A 21,318-nucleotide genomic window follows, 5' to 3' on the forward strand; every position below is an offset into this window, starting at 1 on the left:
TGTTGCCCTCCCAACCCTCCCCCAATTGCCGCCCTCCCCCCATAGACTAGTTCACTGGGGGTTCAGTCTTAGCAGGACCCAGGGCTTCCCCTTCCACTGGTGCTCTTACTAGGATATTCATTGCTACCTATGGGGTCAGAGTCCAGGGTCAGTCCATGTATAGTCTTTAGGTAGTGGCTTACTCCCTGGAAGCTCTGGTTGCTTGGCATTGTTGTACTTTTGGGGTCTCGAGCCCCTTCAAGCTCTTTCAGTTATTTCTCTGATTCCTTCAATAGGGGACCTATTCTCAGTTCAGTGGTTTGCTGCTGGCATTCGACTCTGTATTTGCTGTATTCTGGCTGTGTCTCTCAGGAGAGATCTACATCCGGCTGCTATTGGTCTGCACTTCTTTGCTTCATCCATCTTGTCTAATTGGGTGGCTGTATGTGTATGGGCCACATGTGGGGCAGGCTCTGAATGGGTGTTCCTTCAGTCTCTGTTTTACTCTTTGCCTCTCCCTTCCCTGCCAAGGGTATTCTTTTTCCTCATTTAAAGAAGGAGTGAAGCATTCACATTTTGATCATCCGTCTTGAGTTTCGTTTGTTCTAGGGATCTAGGGTAATTCAAGCATTTGGGCTAATAGCCACTTATCAATGAGTGCATACCATGTACGTCTTTCTGTGATTGGGTAAGCTCACTCAGGATGATATTTTCCAGTTCCAACCATTTGCCTACGAATTTCATAAACTCGTTGTTTTTGATAGCTGAGTAATATTCCATTGTGTAGATGTACCACATTTTCTGTATCCATTCCTCTGTTGAAGGGCATCTGGGTTCTTTCCATTTTCTGGCTATTATAAATAAGGCTGCGATGAACTTAGTGGAGCACGTGTCTCTTTTATATGTTGAGGCATCTTTTGGGTATATGCCCAAGAGAGGTATACCTGGATCCTCAGGCAGATCAATGTCCAATTTTCTGAGGAACCTCCAGACTGATTTCCAGAATGGTTTTACCAGTCTGCAATCCCACCAACAATGGAGGAGTGTTCCTCTTTCTCCACATCCTCGCCAGCATCTGCTGTCACCTGAATTTTTGATCTTAGCCAATCGCACTGGTGTGAGGTGAAATCTCAGGGTTGTTTTGATTTGCATTTCCCTTAGACTAAAGATGTTGAACATTTCTTTAGGTGTTTCTCAGCCATTCGGCATTCCTCAGCTGTGAATTCTTTGTTTAGCTCTGAACCCCATTTTTTAATAGGGTTATTTGTTTCCCTGCGGTCTAACTTGTTGAGTTCTTTGTATATTTTGGATATAAGGCCTCTATCTGTTGTAGGATTGGTAAAGATCTTTTCCCAATCTGTTGGTTGCCGTTTTGTCCTAACCACAGTGTCCTTTGCCTTACAGAAGCTTTGCAGTTTTATGAGATCCCATTTGTCGATTCTTGATCTTAGAGCATAAGCCATTGGTGTTTTGTTCAAGAAATTTTTTCCAGTGCCCATGTGTTCCAGATGCTTCCCTAGTTTTTCTTCTATTAGTTTGAGTGTGTCTGGTTAGATGTGGAGGTCCTTGATCCACTTGGACTTAAGCTTTGTACAGGGTGATAAGCATGGATCGATCTGCATTCTTCTACATGTTGCCCTCCAGTTGAACCAGCAACATTTGCTGAAAATGCTATCTTTTTTCCATTGGATGGTTTTGAATCCTTTGTCAAAAATCAAGTGACCATAGGTGTGTGGGTTCATTTCTGGGTCTTCAATTCTATTCCAATGGTCTATCTGTCTGTCTCTGTACCAATACCATGCAGGTTTTATCACTATTGCTCTGTAATACTGCTTGAGTTCAGGGATAGTGATTCCCCCTGAAGTCCTTTTATTGTTGAGGATAGCTTTAGCTATCCTGGGTTTTTTGTTATTCCAGATGAATTTGCAAATTGTTCTGTCTAACTCTTTGAAGAACTGGATTGGTATTTTGATGGGGATTGCATTGAATCTGTAGATTGCTTTTGGTAAAATGGCCATTTTTACTATATTAATCCTGCCAATCCATGAGCATGGGAGATCTTTCCATCTTCTGAGGTCTTCTTCAATTTCTTTCCTCAGTGTCTTGAAGTTCTTATTGTACAGATCTTTTACTTGCTTGGTTAAAGTCACACCGAGGTACTTTATATTATTTGGGTCTATTATGAAGGGTGTCGTTTCCCTAATTTCTTTCTCGGCTTGTTTCTCTTTTGTATAGAGGAAGGCAACTGATTTATTTGAGTTAATTTTATACCCAGCCACTTTGCTGAAGTTGTTTATCAGCTTTAGTAGTTCTCTGGTGGAACTTTTGGGATCACTTAAATATACTATCATGTCATCTGCAAATAGTGATATTTTGACCTCTTCTTTTCCGATCTGTATCCCTTTGATCTCCTTTTGTTGTCTGATTGCTCTGGCTAGAATTTCAAGAACTATATTGAATAAGTAGGGAGAGAGTGGGCAGCCTTGTCTAGTCCCTGATTTTAGTGGGATTGCTTCAAGTTTCTCTCCATTTAGTTTAATGTTAGCAACTGGTTTGCTGTATATGGCTTTTACTATTTTTAGGTATGGGCCTTGAATTCCTATTCTTTCCAGGACTTTTATCATGAAGGGGTGTTGAATTTTGTCAAATGCTTTCTCAGCATCTAATGAAATGATCATGTGGTTCTGTTCTTTCAGTTTGTTTATATAATGGATCACGTTGATGGTTTTCCGTATATTAAACCATCCCTGCATGCCTGGGATGAAGCCTACTTGATCATGGTGGATGATTGTTTTGATGTGCTCTTGAATTCGGTTTGCCAGAATTTTATTGAGTATTTTTGCGTCGAAATATTTTTAATCGTACTCCATACTTCTAGGACTTCCTTTTCACTTTAAATGTGAGAGGGGATCAGGGAAGCATGCTCTGAGGTACAAATTTTCGGAATAGAATTGCTATTTCACTTTTCCTTTTTTATTCTTAGGACTAGTTAGCCACATTCTACATCCAATTATGTAAGAGTACAAGTCTCCTGTAACCATAAGGTTGGGAAGTGATAGAGTCTGGCTTCCAACTCAGATCAAAACCAGTTATTTTGTACCTCCCGTCTCTCGGATTGTCGTATCTTTAACTGTGAATGAAAATGAGAATGGCTGCTTTTCACACTCAAAGATGAAGATGGTCATCACCTAAGGAGTACCATGTGGAATCATATGTGCACTAAAAGTCACTGATGACCAGTGACTAGGCACCCATACTTCTGACGGTTGAGAAAGTTGTGTCCTGTAATTCATGAGCATTGAGAATATGGTCTGTCTAAGTGGATTTCATGCATTTAGCCGACAACATATCAGAGTATTTGCACTGGGGATTACCAGTTGCTGAGAGTCATGAACTCATGACTGCTGGATCTGTGCCCACGGCTGCTGCCTGTCACTGTGAGGATGTCATGCAACATATAATTAGTCAGAGTACAGGCTATAATTTCTTCAGAGGTCATACAGCTTTTACATTATTATATGTTGCAGATTTTCTGCCTATTAATTTCTCAGAGAACAGTAGTAATCTCAAAAATCAGTAGTTTGATCTGGGGGATTATAGGAATAAATGCAAATTTTCATATGCGCAAACCTCAGGCATAATTCAGCTTACTCCAAAGTATGCCCCATTTAACTTTTTATCTAAATTTGGTTTCAACGTGTTAATTATCAGAGTAGGAGACTTTTGAGAGGATAGACACCCTTCACATGCTGCCCCATTAAGCACCTTTCAAAAAGAGATGGGTTGCTGTTTGGTGCTCTGGTTTCCTACCTTTCACTCCTCTCCCTTCTTATTTCACTTTCATTCCTATCATGGCTGTTGTTCAGCAACTGATATGAAATTTATTTTTATTTTAAATTCAATAGATATCAGTTCTATAAATTTGTTCCATATATTCTGCTTCAAATATGGCAGATGAGTAAGAAAGAGACTCCTCTGGCAGAATAGCAATGACTTGATTTTCTGTGATCCTTACTATTACTAAAGTGGACTAGCAGGGTAAGCCAAGAGAGATTACGGTGTAATTGCTGGACTAAAGTGGTGGTAGCATCCTTCCAGTATGTCCTCTGAATACCAAAGAAGGAGGAGGACTTAAAGGAGGAACATTCTTTATTAGGGAAATAGGGAAGATAAAAAAATGAGTCCCAAATGTAGCATGGGTGCATCATTGATATCTGACGTAAAATATAACCTACTCTGGAATAGTCTGTGAAGATATTTAAAAGCCAGTACAACTAAATGTGTTTCTCCTACAAGTTTCATAGAATAAATGGGCTTAGAAATAGGAAGCTGCTCACACCATCTTAACAATTGTATTATAAAGACAAGCCAAAAATGAAGAAATGCAGGGAGATTAGTATACTGTGTTTTGTTTCAGTATTAATACTTTCCTCTGACATTAATTTATATTTATTTCTTCATTAACTAATAAAGTAATAAGACTTGATACTACTTATGCTCACTTGACAAACACCAGCATATGACTTACTGGATATATGTCTTTATTATGTGCAAGTCCTCACTTACTAGCAAGCTAGTTAATTTATTACTATTACTATTATTACTATTATTATTATTACTATTATTAAAATGAAATAAAATTTGTAGATTACATGGCTTATCATAAACATTTCATTTTGAAAGTTGCTAATTTATCATCAAATATCTTGTCTTTTAATCTCTATGTGCATCTTCCATCTTATTTTTTTAAATATTGAAGACTGGATATCAATCCATTCCTGAATTTGCTTTATTTTTGCAAACCTTGGTAGATAAGTTGTGAGCGTGTTTTAATTACCCGTGAAGCTGATAAGTCCTACTACTTAACTGACCTCTGAAGAAATCCAAATATAGCTAGATAACAAGTTTTTTGTTACATACTTAGAATTCAAATTCAGTGTTCTAATATAAATATTTAGACCAATATGCTTATGAAGAAAATTCTTATGACTTTCTGAGTACTTTATTGCTGTGAATAGACAATATCATCACAGCAATTCTTATAAAGGAAAACATTTAATTATAGCTGGCTTACAAGTTTCAGAAGTTTAATACATTTTCATGGTGTGAAGCATGACAAAGAAGAGACAGACTGATGCTGAGAAGGAACTTAGAGTTCTACATCTTGATCCAAAGGGAACATAAGGAAACTGTATATTACAGTGGGCCTAGCATGAACATATCAGAAATAAAGCTGTCTCTTCCTACAAGGCCACACCTCTTAATAGTGCCACTCTCTTTGGACCCAGGCTTCAGTCTGTTTGGCCAAACCTATTCAAATAACCACAGTGAATTAAACCTGGAGATTGTTTCCTATCAAAACAGAGCCTTTCTGTTCTGTTCTGTTCTTTCTTTTCTTCCTCCTCCTCTTCATCCTTTTTTCTTCTTCCTCCTCTTCCTCTATTTTCTTCTTTTTTTGATAGATCCAATTAGGATCACTTGCCTTTACCTCATACTAACTGTCTAAAGGAAGCTAAGTAAGTCATATGCTGGTGTATATTTATTTAATAAACCAGCTCTGAGGTGGGAGTACAGATTGGGAATACTCTGTTATAGTCTTTCTTGATTTCCATGATATAAATTTTCCCATCAGACGCAGTTTTATGCCACTTACTGTTGCATGTGGAGTTGAAAGAAGATATACAGTAGACCAACAATGCACAGTGTTTCTATCATCCAGATAGAATATATGCAACCTGCGAAGGGTAGAGAAAAAGAGTTTACACCAGGAAGAAGTGATACATTCTGAGTGTCTATTATTTTAACATATACCTAGCTGTAAGTTTATATGCCTTACCGTTTAATAATGACTGTGTCAGCAAACAGTTATGTATCTTATGAGATAAGACATACTGACTCCAGTTGTTCTAGGCCTGCAAGGTATCAGCTCTTTCTGACTGTGCAATTCTTGTGTCAGTAAATTTCTGAGCATTTATTTGAATAAAATAATGACCCTAAGGTTCAAAAAGGCATTCAGAAATCAAAACCTATGTCTTTTCCAATGTTATTTCAAGTGGTTACAAACTATCTTGTGTGTTGTTTTATGTTTTATAAACCCTAGATATAAACAACATTTTTTTTAAACATAACACACTTTCATACCTAAAACCTTTTCAAAAATGTCTTCAACCTTGAATGACCTCACTTTATCCTCCTAGCATTCACAATATTGTATATTTATTTTTCTAGAAATATCACAAATGCTGCCGGTGTGCATTTTCTTCTGTGGGAAACTCCCATTCTCCTTAATGTTTTTTGCAGCTCCTTGTACTTCATTTGAACTCAGCTTCACTTATGTAGCAAATGTCTGATACCCAGCAAATTATCAGTTACCTTTGGATCATTCCATACTCACCTCATTAATAACTATAAAATGAACAGTAAATACTTGTTTAATAGGACAAATTGTGGAGAATGCATGAGACAGTATGAGAAACTGACAAAATTAAAAAACATTTTGAGGTTAGATCCTGTGCACCATTATTTTTCCTGGTAATTCAGAACCAGTTTATTGGTTATCTAGCCATATCTTGAAACTGGTGAACATCAAGGGGACAAATGAAATAACCATAGGAGGATTTCCGAAAGCAAATGGCACTCAAAACCAAAAAGTTTAAAATGTATGACTATGTTTACAAATTGTTTTTATTCTGATTTGATGTGCTTTATTGTGTTCTCAGAATAAAGCCAAAAGTTTCCAGCATAAAGACAGATTAGCCTTTGAATGGGTGATGCCTCAGTTGGGGGAGGCGTGGAGGGAATGTCATGTATCTCTGTAGCTTGCGGGAAGCTCGGCTCCATAAACATAAAGGGCAAGTAAGTGACACAACCTCTGTTGTGTTCTCAGCATTTTCTCTGGAGTCCTCTGTGCTCCTGAAGGGTAAGCATTGATGATCCAGTGTGTGAAGGATACTCTAAAGTTAAAAACACCCCAGATGCTCTTGGAGAGAAAGTGGTGCAGGCTCTTCCTGTGGTTTCTGCATTGTTTTTCTCCCCATCTTTTACCCTAAGCTGTCACCTTGTGGTAGAAGTTTAAATTTCATGTTTAGACATCAAAAGAGTACACTGAAATGCTACAGACCCCTAGTAAACATTTGTATAATTTTGTATACTGGTAGCTCAATGATTGTTGAGGCACATCAGAGAAGTCATATTTGTTATTAACCATTGTTTGACAAGGATTCTTTTAAGGATGTTTGTTTTAACAGTTTGATTTCTTTATGGTGTTATGAAGAATCTACCTTCACTAAGGAACTGTAATTCAATCTAGTAACCTTTTCTTTCCTTTTCCTCTTCTCTCCTCTTTCTCCAGAACGAAGTCACTCTGACACCATGGTGTTCTTTTACCTGTGGTCATCTTTTGCATCATCAGCTCCTGCTATATCCTCATCTGGGATCTCAAGATGGACTGGGGTTTCTTTGATAAGAATGCAGGAGATAACAATTTCCTCTGTCAAGAAATTTTATACCCCCAAAAAGCATGTGTGGAACATTTACACTTATCTTAGATATATCTTTAGATAGGTCATACAGCAGTACTGACACAGGTCTAGTTAACTAATATGATTACAAAACAATTATCCCAGATACCAATATAGTCCACAAAACACCGTATCTGTTTCTTTTTTGTGTAGTAGAGCCAGTGGGACATTTGTTAGAATTGAGTGCCCACCCAATCAAAGTGGGAGAAAAAATATATATGTCATATATTGTATATAATATATTTTATATTATATTATATTATTTCTGATTTTACTGGCATATTAGAGTTACAGGGCTAAGAGATGTTGAATTTTAAATTAAAAGAACAAGAATCCTTACACAGATGATTTAGTAAAGGTAAATGTGATTAGATATTGAAAACATTGAGCCATGAACTGGGAATCTAGCTGTTTTATCCAATCGCAGCTGTACACCAACTAGGCCATTCAGACAGCGAAGTCTGCAGAAGATTATCAAAGTAAGAGTGTTAGACTTCATTAACTCTTGATAATTTTATTGGCCTAATGTTCTGCTGTGGATAGCATAGAGATTGAGTTAACAATTTTTAAGGATTTATATATTATTTCATGCATATGACTACCCTGTAGCTGTCTTCAGACACACCGGAAGAGGGCATCAGATTCCATTACAGATGGTTGTGAGCCACCATGTGGTTGCTGGGATTTGATCTCAGGACATCTTGAGAGTGTTTTTAACTGCTGAACCATCTCTCTAAGCCTGAGTTAATGTATTGACCTATATCAAAATGTCACCATTATGTCAAATTTGTGTTTTGAAAAGAATGTGATTGTGGGGTCCTGGGCAGAGAAAGTTGCCTGTGAAGACTGGAGCAGCATACGTAAGCAAATGCTGTGTGCATCAGGGCCTCGTGTGAGCCCTTGCAGGGAAGCAGTCATCCTCACATGAGAATTTAGGAAACATCACTGAGCATTGAACATACTTTTTTATAATTCTCAACTAAAGGGAAACAAGGGGCAGGGCCAGGTGTCAGCATGCAGGCACAAGCAGACACAGGATGCAGATTTCAGTCCCTAGTACCGTTTTAAAGAAAGAAAGAAAGCAGGGACAGGTAAAGCTGCTTCATTATCACCACACATGGGTTTTTTATGACTGTTGTTGTGTTTAGTAAACACTTGGACACATTTGTTTCCTGTGCTCACTGTGTAAGTTCAGTGGCTCTGTATCAATGCTAGTTTGTTTTCTGCCATACACTTCTCATTTGTAGAATTCCATACAGTGATATTGGCAAATAGATTCTGTCAGTCAGTTTCTTTATTATTATATATTTTGTTTTTTTTTCTTTTTTCTTATTTTTTGGAGCTGAGGACTGAACCCAGGGACTTTCACTTGGTAGGCAAGCACTCTACCGCATACCTAAATCCCCAAACCCTTATTATTTTATATTTTAATGCTCTAGAAAATAAAGTTATACTTTCTTGAAATATAATCGTAAATTTATAAGAAAAAAGTGAAGAAGGCATTGTGCAGTCCAGTTTACCTTCATTCTGAAATCCTGTTACAGTGTCATACAAATTCTGCCTGCCTCCTCTCAATGAGGAACCTAGGTTGGGTGTGTGTGAAATGAAACTAGAAAGGGGACCATGAAAGGGTTAAAAAGAGCTATTAAGGCAGGAGGGGATGGTAGTGATCACCACATGTGACATGAAAATAGAAGAGGATACACTGTGTAGCAAGAAGAGGAGTTAGGGCAGGGGGTAGGAACTAATCTGAAGAATTCAGAATGAAGACTGAGGAGATGCCCTATGGAAACCTTTTGCTGATTTTTGCTGGCATATTTTTTTTATTTAAAAGCTAATTGTCAGCTCATTGATAATGTTTAAAACTGACTAATCAAAACATTTACAATTATGGAGGCAAATGGGATGGATAATTACAAATGTTTGTCTATAGGGAGTGCAAAAAGAGAGCAGTACAAGGGGACTGATTGTAGGTTTTTGTTAACCTACTAGTTTAATGAATACACTTGTTTAAAGTTAAAATAGGATTGGATGAATGGCTCAGTACCTAAGGAAACCTGTTGATCTTGGAGAGGAACTTGCTCAGTTCCCAGTACCCCATGACAGCTCACAGCCATCTGCAATTCCAATGCCTGGGACTCATTTTCTTCTCCTCACTTCTGAAGGGACTAGGTACACACAAGGTAAACTTACATATATTCGGGCAAACACACACATAAAAGAAGAATACTTTTAAACACTAAATTAAATAAATACTCCCACTTAGTACCTAGCCGTTCTAGTTACCAAAATGGCACAACCTTGAAATACTCTTTGAAGTGCTAATTTTGCTTAGTAATAAGTAAATTGTGTGTTCTGGGATTTTATGGCAGTTGTGTATTTAAGAATGCTTCACTCCTTCTTTAAATGAGGAAAAAGAATACCCTTGGCTGGGAAGGGAGAGGCAAAGATTAAAACAGAGACTGAAGGAACACCCATTCAGAGCCTGCCCTACAGGTGGCCCATACATATACAGCCACCCAATTGGACAAGATGGATGAAGCAAAGAAGTGCAGACCGACAGGAGCCGGATGTAGATCGCTCCTGAGAGACACAGCCAGAATACAGCAAATACAGAGGCGAATGCCAGCAGCAAACCACTGAACTGAGAATAGGTCCCCCGTTGAAGGAATCAGAGAAAGAACTGGAAGAGCTTGAAGGGGCTCGAGACCCCAAAAGTACAACAATGTCAAGCAACCAGAGCTTCCAGGGACTAAGCCACTACCTAAAGACTATATATGGACTGACCCTGGACTCTGACCCCATAGGTAGCAATGAATATCCTAGTAAGAGCACCAGTGGAAGGGGAAGCCCTGGGTCCTGCTAAGACTGAACCCCCAGTGAACTAGACTATGGGGGGAGGGCGGCAATGGGGGGAGGGTTGGGAGGAGAACACCCATAAGGAAGAGGAGGGGGAGGGGGATTTTGCCCGGAAACCGGGAAAGGGAATAACACTTGAAATGTATATAAGAAATACTCAAGTTAATAAAAAAAAAAAAAGAATCTTGGATAAACTGCATTAGCAGAATACTATGATCAATGATGCTTCTCAAATGCAAGCCTCGATTTATTTTTCAACATCAAAAATAAAAGGCTACAGTTATGTGAGGGATGAAGAAATTAGTGTGCACATTGTTTCTGACACTGACATCTTGGAGAGAGAAGTGCTTCTAGTTGAGACTTCATCATCTCAATCTTTCAACTAGTATTACTCTGACTACCATGCATTGTCCATGACTCTTTATGTTTCTGAGTCATAAGGATGATTAGCAGGCAGTTCTCTTTTTTATAACTTCTATCATTTTCTCTAAATTAACAAGTTATTTGCTTCTTTAATTGGATATTTCTATATTTTCATTACAAATGTTATGTCCTTTTCCAGTTTCCTGTCCATAAGATCTATAAGCGGTCCCCATCCAATTCCTCTATAACCACCCTTACTGCCCCTTGATATTCCCATGAACTGGGAGTTAAACCTAGGCATTAAACCAAAGGAGTTCTCCTTCCTTTGGTGACCAAAAAGGCCATACTCCTCCACAGTTGGAGCACTAGGCCTGTCCATATACATTCTTTTAATATTGGTTGAAAATGAAATTTCTGTTTTTTTGGCATTCTTGTTCTTATGGTGTTGACGCCCTTTCAGCTCTTGTAATCGTTTCTCAAAATCTAAAAACAAGAGGTCCGTTCTCAGTTCACTGGTTTGACACGAGCTTTCACTTCTGAATTGGATGTCCTTGAGCTGTGTCTCTCAGGAAACATCTGCATCCTGTTCCTGGTAGCATGCCTTCTAAGATTCAACAGTCTTATCTAGTTTTGGTGGCTGGACACACACACACACACACACACACACACACACACACACACACATATATATATATATATATATATATATATATATCATAATATAATGGATAATATTCATCTATTTACATATATATTTGGTGGCTCCTACACACATGAGATTAGGAATGATATTTACATTGATTCTTTGTAGCAAGCTCAATTATAAAGAATCCACAAATGACAATGTCAAATAGAATCTCTCCTTTTCTTATGAAATTAGTAATGGTGAGGTGTCCCTGGACCTGAAGCCATTCCTCTCCCTTCCCATCCAAATGAATCTCATGTTTTGTCTGAAGAAAGAAGCATGATAAAATATCTAAAACCCTCCAGAGTGTCACTGGGAAAACAGCATGGTAGTTATTAGAGAACTGACACCTAATAGGACTACAGAACCTCATTCTATTGTACATGTTGTCCTTTGCTTTACTGATGTCTCGTAATTTTTTTGGCAAATAAGGATTTGGGAGTTGATCATTTGAAGAAGGTATAGAGTATTTATACTGTTATATTCATTCTATAGCTGTGCCATCTTTGTTGCCAAAATCATTGTAAAAAAATTGAAAAGGAAAACATAAGTATTGATTACATATTCAGGAATATTAAAAGTCCCCTATCAAGGAATGTACAATAAGAAAATGTAATACAATATTCATTCAATTAAAAGTCTTGATGGAAAATACGTGTCCTTGGGAAACAGAGAAAAACTAGGAATTGAACTGTACGTCACAGGAATGGACATGGGAATAAAATTATTATCCAGAAGAATCTCCTCCACTCCATGTTCCTAAACCTTTTCTACCCATACCAAGACCCTGACTAACTTTGTCCATTCAGAGCATGTACCCAATAATGAAGCAAAGAGAATTCTCTAGCTTTAGAGAGATGTAGTATGTAAAGGTTTCTACTGTGTCACAGAAGAGTCTCCTGTGAAGTGCACCCTCGAATCTGCTCAATGTAAATAAAGGATTTCAGTAGGTAGGCCATGGCAGCTCTCAGTGACAACATCATTAGGCCCTCCCTGAAAAATCTCTTGTATCCTGCATTTACCTAGCTTCTTCGGTGACATCATGAGTGTTTTTCTGACTGCAATTGAATCGCAGATATTCCTTCAGTACCTCTAGGGTATACTAATTGGCTCCTAATTCAGAGTAAACAGGGAGGGAGAACAAAGAGGAAGAAGATATCAGAGATGGGCGGAAGGAAGCTGACCTTCTGTCTTTGTATAAAAAAAAAATGGAAGATATACATTAGCTATGGGAAAGCTTGGTGAGTCCTGCGTTGGTTTTGAATGAATTCTCTGAAGAGATAGCCTTGATCTGACCCTTCTACATATGGGTATCAGGAGTTGGGAGCCTCTCAGAAGCATCTGGATTTCCCTGCTTGTTATGGGTCCTGGACTTCAGAGAGCTTATATCATTAATTTCTTACAAAATCCAAGAGTTAGGAAGGGCATAGTTGTTTACCTGAAAGCTCCTGACTCTTATTATTTTTTTTCACAGAAGAAAAAGTTGCTAAGGAAAAAGGAAAGACAGGTCTTTTGTCCGCAGCTCAGAGTAAGCTCCATGATTTGGATTCATTTAGTGAAGTTTGTGTCTGACCCTTTTCTCTTTGATAGAGAAGTGATCCTAGTAGATACTTCATCGTCTCCATCTTTTCACTAGCTTACTCTTACTTTTTAGATTTCTGAGTCAATAGGTGTGAATAGTTGGTCTTGCTCTTTTCTTTAATTTCTTTCATTTTTTTTATTTTTACCATATTTTATTCCTTATTATTAATTGGATATTTCTATATTTATATTCAAATGTTATTTCCTTTTCCTATTTCCTCCCCATAAGATCCTTAACCAGACTCCTGCTCTTGTTCTATTATGCCCCTTACTGGCCCTTTATGTTCCATTGAATTGTGAGTCTAACCCAGGGAGAACAAATGGGTTGTCCTTCCATTGATGCTTAAGAAGGACATAACCAGCCATAGTTTTGTCTGTGTACCTACATTGAATATTGGTTTAGTACCAGAGAGCACTGACTGATTTGCATTGTTGTTCATATGCGGTTAAAGCCCCTTCACCTCTTGTAATACTTTCTCAAAATCTACCAACAAGACATCCATTTTAAGTTCACTGGTTTGCCACTAGCACCCACTTTCGCATTTAATGTGCATGTCTCTAAGGAAAGATATATATCTGGTTCCTGGCAGAATGAACTTCTTAGGTTCATCAATCTTATCTATTTTTGGTGGCATACACACACACACACACACACACACACACACACACACACACACACACACGTTGATGGTTCCTGCAGTGATGAAGTAAGGTGGAATTTAAACATGGATTCTGTGCAACTAGGTCAAGAATGTAGAATCTTCAAATTAAAATGCCAAATAGACTCCCTCCTGTTCTTATGAACCTACTGAAGTTCAGGGTTCCCTGGACTTCAGTAATTCCTCTCCCTGCCCATTCTCCTGAATCTTTTGTTTGGCCTGAAGAAAGAATCATGGTAAAGCATCCAAAACCCTCAAATCTGTCCCTGGGACACTGGAAGGTGATACTGTACTACTGATACCAAAAATCTAGAGAAAAAAATTCGATACTCCATGTGGTCCTCTGCTTTACTGATGTCTGAAAATTTTTGAAAAAAATAAGGATTTGGTAGTTTATTATTTGAAGTACGTACACAAAATTTACACTGTCATACTCACTGTGTACCTGGTCCCAATATTTGCCAAAATCATTGCAAAAAAATTGAATTGGAAAACAATTTTTAATACATATTCAGGAATATATATATATATATATATATATATATATATATATATATATATATATAATATCCCCTCTCAAGGAATGTAGGAAAAAAATTAATACAATATTTCATCAATTGAAGATCTGTAAGAAAAATACTTGTCTTTGAAAAACAGCGAAAACATAGGAAATTGAAGTGTATGTGACAAGAATGAACCTGGGAATATAATTATCCAGAAGAATCTCCTACAATCCATGTTCCTAAACCTTTTCAACCCATGCCAAGATCCTGACTAACTTTCTCCATTCAGAACATCTAGCCACTAATGAAGCAAAGAGATGACTCTAGCTTTAGAGAGATGGAGTACATAAAGGCTTCCACTGTGTCACAAGAGACACTCCTGGAAAAGGCACTCTTGAATCTGGTCAATGTAGGGAAAGCTGTTTATCAGGTAGGCCATAGCAGCTCTCAGTGACATCATCATTAGGCCCATCCTGAAAAATCTCTTGTATCCTGGAGAGTCCTAGCTTCTTCTGTGATGTCACAAGTGTTTTTCTGACTGCAACTGCCTTTCAGATAATCCTTCAGTACCTCTAAGGTTTACTAATTGTCTCTAATTTAGAGTAAACAGCCATTTGGGAATGAGAAGAAAGAGCATAAAGAGAAGAGTGTTGGGGAGAAAGAAGCTGGCCTTCTCTCTTTGTATAAAAAAGAAAGAAATACTTGGTCCATTGGAAAGCTCAGTGAGACCTGGTTAGGGGTTGAGTGGGTTTGCTGAAGAGATAGCCTTTATCTGAGCCTTCAACATATGGGAATCAGGAGCTGAGGGCCTCTCAGAAGCATCTGGACTTCCTTGCTTGTTATGGTTCCTTGTAGTCAGAGAGTTTATATCATTAATTTTGTTATTCCAAAAGCCAGGTGTTGGAAAGGGCCTAGTTGTTTCCTGAGAGCTCATGGCTTTTATATTTTTAACAGAAGGGAAAGGTCCCAAGGAAGAAGGAAAAGACAAGTATTGTGTCCTCAGCTCGGAGTAAACCCCTCCTTGCTTTGTATTCCTACAGTGCAGTTTGTGTCAGTCCCTGACATCTGGGAGAGGGCAGAGCATCTATTGGAGACTTCATCATCTCAGTCTTTCCACAAGTACTACTCTGACTACCATTCCCTGACAGTTACCCTTTAGATTTCTGCGTGAATAGGTGTGATTAGCTGGCAGTTAACTTTTCTTTTTTTCTCTCTCTTTTTTTATTTTTTAGCAATTTTTATTGCTTTTTCTAATTGGATATTTTTATATTTACATTTTAAATATTATTTCTTTTTCCAGTTTCCTGTCCATGAGATCCCTAAACAGTCCCACTAACCTTATTCTATAGTCCCCTTTACTGCACCACTACATTCCCTTGAACTGGGAGGCAAACCTAGGGAGGACCAAGGGCTTCTCCTTCCATTGGGGCCCAACAAGTCCGTCCTCTGCTACCTATGCAGTTGGAGCCATAGGTCTGTCCAGACACAGTCTCTGAATATTGGTTTAGCACCAGAAATCTCTGGTTAGTTGAAATTGTTGTTGTTGTGGGGTTGAAAGCCCATTCAGCTCGAGTAATCATTTCTCAACATCCATAAAATAGAGGTCGATTTTGAGTTCTCTTGTTTGCCACTAGCATTCACTTCTGTATTTGACATGCTCTAGTTGTGTCTCTCATGAAAGATCTATATCAAGTTCCTGGCAGCATGCTCTTCTTAGCTTCAACAATCCTATCTAGTGACTGGTTTATCAATATATCAAACAATGTATCTATATCTATATCTATATCTATATCTATATCTATATCTATATCTATATCTATATCTATATCTATATCTATATCTATATCTATATCTATATCTATATCTATATCTATATCTATATCTATATCTATATCTATATCTATATCTATATCTATATCTATCTATATCTATCTATCTATCATATATATATATATATATATATATATATATATATATATTTATTTATTTGGTGGCTCCTACTATTATGAGATTTGATGAAATATTTACATGGATTCTGCGTAATTAGGTCAAGAATCCAGGATCCACAAATGACAATGCCAAATAGACTCCCTCGTGTTCTTACAACCTATTGAAGTTGAGGTTTCACTGGACCTCAAGCCACTCTTCTTGTCGCCCATCACCCAAAAACTGATGTTTAGCCTGAAGAATGAATCATGGTCAAACATCCAAAACCCTGTGGACCTGTCTTGCCATGGGACCACAGGAAGGTCGATATTAGAGAACTGATATCTAATAGAACCACAGAACCATATTCTGTACTCCATGTTGTCCTTTGCTTAACTGATGTCTGCTACTTAATGGATAAAATGAGGTTTTGGGAGTTTATCATTTGAAGGAGGTACACAACATTTACACTGTTATATTAGCTCTATAGCTGGGCCCCGTTTGTAGCCATATTCATTGCAAAAAAATGTAATTGGAAAAATGAAATTTTTTAGTACACATGCAGGAAAATATAAATTGTCCCATGTGAATGAATGTATAATCAGAAAATGTAGCACAATATTCACTCAATTAAAGGTCTATAGGGAAAATACTGGCACCTGGGAAACAGAGAAAACCTAGGGAATTGAACATTATGTCATAGAATTGGACCTGGGAATAACATTAATCTTCAGAAGAGTCTCCTTATCTCCGTGTTCCTAGATCTTTTCTACCCATGCCAAGCCCCTGATTAACTTTCTCCATTCAGAGCATTTAACCAGTAATGAAGCAGAGAGAAGTCTCTAGCTTTAGCGTGATGGAGTACGTCAAGTTTTCCACAGTGTCACAGGAGACATCCTGGAAAGGGCACCCTTGAATCTGGTCAAAATAAGGAAATCTGTTCAGCAGTTGGACTATGGCAGTTCTCAGTGACCTCATCATTAGGCCCTCCATGAAAAATCTCTTGTATCCTGGAGAGCCCTAGCTTCTTCTGTGACATGACAAGTGTTGTTTGACAGCAACTGCCTCTCAGATATTCCCTCTGCGTAACTATGGTTTAATAATTGGCCTCTAATTCAGAGTAAAGAGGTATTTTAGAGGGAGCACATATAGGATGAAGAGATCAGAGATGGGGAGAAGGAAGCTGGACATCTGTATTGGCATAAAATAAAAGAAGAAATGTGTGGGTCTTGGGAAAATACCCTGGGAAGATGGCTTTAGTTCTTTTGTTCTCTAGATTCACCGACCTCTTGGAGAAGTTGCTGAACCTCCTAAATAGCTTTGGTCAGATGGTAAATTTTCTAGATACCCCTTTTTAGATTTTGATTGTCCTGAGGTTTGTATTGCTGATGGTAAATATTTGCCTGGAAGAGTGCTAGAGCCAGATTGATTTTTAGATGCTTTGGAAGATATGGAATTTTTCTGATATACTTTGGCTAATGGCACAAGGTCTAAATGATGTTTTTCCGATGTGGACTATCCCTCAGACCTTTGGAAATATAAAAAAAAAATACGGTGTTTTTGAAGTCTAATTTTCACAATGACAAATCACTTTGAGCATGGAGAACACTTTCTGGAGCCCTAGAGTGGGGTGAAGAAATTCCCTGAAACCCTAGGACAGATGGTGAACCTGCCTTTTTGATAGAAGGAGGAGTTACTTGAGCATCTGGGACAATATGGAATGTCCAGCATGCCCCTGTAAGAATTGGCAACTTTCCACAATACCTTCATCATTTTTGGAAAATCCAAAGACCTTTGGACAGATGGAGAAGGTGGGAGACTCTCGTGAGGTAATTGTAGCTTTTGTTGTCTCTTTGGCAGGTGAAGATGGGAGAAGGGGTAAGTTTGAAACTGTCCTTCTTAGAGGAGAATTTTCTCAAGACTACATCAGAAGGATCAAATCTTAACATTTTGTTTCTATAAACTGGATGCCTGTGGTCCATTTTGGTAGAGGGAGAATGTCAACTTTATATCCCCTGAGTGGATTTGTGAAATAAATCCATGTGGGTAGCTGGGGATAGTTGTAAAGCATGCTGTTCAGATGCAGTAGGTCCTTAGCCATCCTTCTCTGAAGAGGAAGGTCTTAATGTACCATGTATATATGTAGAAATCCTGACTGTGACATGAGAATCAGGGGAAGGTATTAGAGCTTCCTCTGAAGATGTACAACTCCTAGAGCATCATGGACATATGTGAGAGATCTGAGAGCCTCATGAGCAGATAAGGATGTTTCTGGGTATTGTTGTGGAATTGTGGAAGTTCCAGGAAAAATTTCTTCTGCCTGAGAAGTGGAAAAAGACTTTAGTATGGAAATGTCAGGTTCCCTTGCCTGCCTGATAGGCAAAACAGGTTCCAAAGCCCCTTCAGAAGATAAGGTAAAATCCAGAGCATTTGTTGTAATTGGCACATGTTCTTGGTCCACTTGTGGTTATAAAGAAGGGGCAACCTTTGGCATATTTGGAAGAGTGTGTAGCTTCTTCTGCAGTTGGGGAAGATGGCTGATCTTGAGGAGATAAGGAAGTTGCTATAGCCTCCTGTGAAGTTTGCGGAGGTCATAAGTATTCTTTTGCAAAACTGGCATCCTAGAAATCCCTTTCCTGAGATGTTGAGGATGGTACAAACACTGTAGTTTGCATATCATGTTCCCCTACTCCTCGTTTGCATATGGTTGGATCCATAACCATAACCTTCTCTACAGATGGAATATATCCTAGAACATCTTTTGTATATGTGTCATATCCACTAGCCATTTCTAAAGATGAGGCTGTGGGTAGGACTCCTTTTGTAGATGTTTCTTGCCCCACAGTCTCTTTATGAGTTAGAATACTACTCAGAATCCTGCTCAGTTTTGGGAAATTCTAGCATCTCTGATGTATATGTGGAAAATTTTCTAGCCTCTCCTTTCAGGACAGAACGACCTAGAGTCCCCTGAGGTGGTAGTTGATGTTTTATCATCTCTGTACATTGTATAAATATGGAGACTCCATGGCTCATAGACTGTGTGCTGTGATAAACTTGTCTCTTTTGGGCCTGATGACAAGTCAGGAGTATCCTTTTCAATGGTAGAGGATATTTGAATAATTCTCTGTTGTTTAGGAACACTGGAAGTACTGGGGGAGATGGTGAGTGTGCTAGATCACATTTTTTATGTGCAGAATGCACAAGCGTCCCTAGGATGGACTCACAATTTTCTACCACATCTTGCATGGGTGTGGAACACTCAAGATCACATTCTGAAACTGGCAATGATCCTTGATCTATTGGTGTACATGTAGAAAATTTTGTCTCTGCTTGGGCTGGTATGTGTGTTATGAGGTTCACTTGGGGATTTGTGAATGTATTTTGTCCCCCTTGGACCATAAGTGATGATTTAAGCCCATTTTTAAGAGTGGAGGACTCTTGAACGTCCTCTTGGTTTAATAGAGAAGTTCTGAAATCCCCTTTGTCAGCAGAATCAGGTTTCAAACGCATTTACAGGAAGCAGATTGTATAAGGCACATTGTTGGAGATGGGGGATGTCTTTGATGTCTTTCTGAGTTGACATAGTTCTCTGCACTGCTTTGAAAGCTGGAGAAGGTAGTAAAGTCTCATGTGGAGAGTGGGTTTGACTTAACCCATTTGTTGAATATGAGAAATCACTGAGATTACCTTTAAGAGAATAACTTTTGAAGTCCTCTTTGTCTGATGGGGCCTGTTGTACCTCCCCTTGACCAGAGGGGTCTTTTTCAACACACTTTGGAGAGAATTGGAAAGACTGCAGACAGGTAGGATAGGGAATGAACATTTGAAACTCCTTTGGAAACTCTGAGGGATAGCGAGTTGATCACCCAGAAGAGTGGGCAATACTGAAAAATAAGGGAAGGAGAGATTACCACTTCTGCCCACCTTTATCCACATCCCTAGTCCAAGAGGAAACTGCATAGTGCCTCTGGACACATGAATATAGGAGCAGTCAAGCTGCAGGAGCCCTGCAGTCCAAACTGCACCTGGATATGAACTGGTGCAAACAGTATTCAACACCCAAATCTCATGTGGTGTGGGGAAGTCTTAGACCATCAGAGGGGCAAAAAACCCTGAGAACTCTGCTCATATTCTTGACTCAGGAAAAAAAAAACCACCCAGCTCCATCTGGGCCTCCTGGGCAAAGGGACCCAGGAGCAGTAGGGGCAAGACATTTCTGGTTGCAGCCCTCATTGAAAGCTGAAAGTCAGTCCAATGAGCGAGTTCAGGCCTAAGACCAGAGGTGAGTCCAACTTTTCTCCTCTAACTGACCTGACTGGTGGACTCGGACATGCAAAGGCAGAACTCCTCTAGGACAAGGGACTTCCAGTTTCTAGCTGGCTCCTGACCCTCGCTGATCCCATCCCAGATCTCCCTGCTCCTAGACACTGTGGGAGAGCTAACCACCCAGGAATGTTGGCAATAGTGGGCCTACAAGGAACAGAGACTTCCACTTCTGCCCACCATTACCCACATTTCTGGCCCAAGACAAAACAGCATAGTGCCTCTGGACACAGGAATATAGGAGGAGTAAAACTGCAGGAGCACCATGTTCCAGACTGTGCCTGGATCTGAGCAGAACAGGACTAAGTGCTCTCTGCACAAAAATCCTGATGGTGGGGGAACTAGACCTTCAGAGGAGCAGACACTCCTGGGAAATTAGAGGAGACTATTCTCTGCCCAGATTCCTGACTCAAGAGGAAAACACCTTGTGCCTTCTGTATGCCCTCCCATCACAGAAGTACCTAGGAGAAGTATGGGAAATTCCTTCTGGGTCCTGCCCACAGAGACAGATGAAAGCCCATGGACAGGAGCAACTGCATGCATGAGAACAAAATACTCTCTTCCATTAACTGAGAAAAAAAAAAAAACAGGAAAACGGGTCTACAGCAGTCCTGACACCTTAGCCTACAGGATGGTCCAGCCACTGTCTGAAAGAGGAAGACAAGCTAAATTCAGATTCTACCTGAAGGCTAGAGGCGATCATAGTAATGCAAACAACAGAAATGAAGACTACTTGGGCTCATCAGAGCCCAAATCTCCAATCAAAGCAAACACTGGATATCTATACATACCAGAAAAGAAAGATCTAGATTTAAATTCACGTTTTATAATGACGATGGACGATGTTAAGAAGGTCATAAATAACTCCCTTAAGAAAGTACAGAACAAGAGAAAATACAGAAGTAAACAAGTAGAATCCC

General features: G+C 38.9%; 1 long non-coding RNA gene across 1 annotated transcript in view; it reads left to right on the forward strand.

Annotated features, from left to right (window-relative positions):
- The window catches only part of LOC147998032 (uncharacterized), an 89,989-nt gene extending 82,360 nt beyond the window's left edge, over window positions 1–7,629 (forward strand). The window contains exon 7 of the long non-coding RNA XR_015647453.1: window positions 7,331–7,629. This is a non-coding gene — a long non-coding RNA (uncharacterized LOC147998032). The remainder of the gene's footprint in view (window positions 1–7,330) is intronic.
- The last annotated feature ends 13,689 nt before the right edge of the window (window positions 7,630–21,318 follow it).

Source organism: Rattus norvegicus, chromosome Y (genome assembly GCF_021556685.1).
Source record: "Rattus norvegicus strain SHRSP/BbbUtx chromosome Y, alternate assembly SHRSP_T2T, whole genome shotgun sequence".
NCBI lineage: Eukaryota > Metazoa > Chordata > Mammalia > Rodentia > Muridae > Rattus > Rattus norvegicus.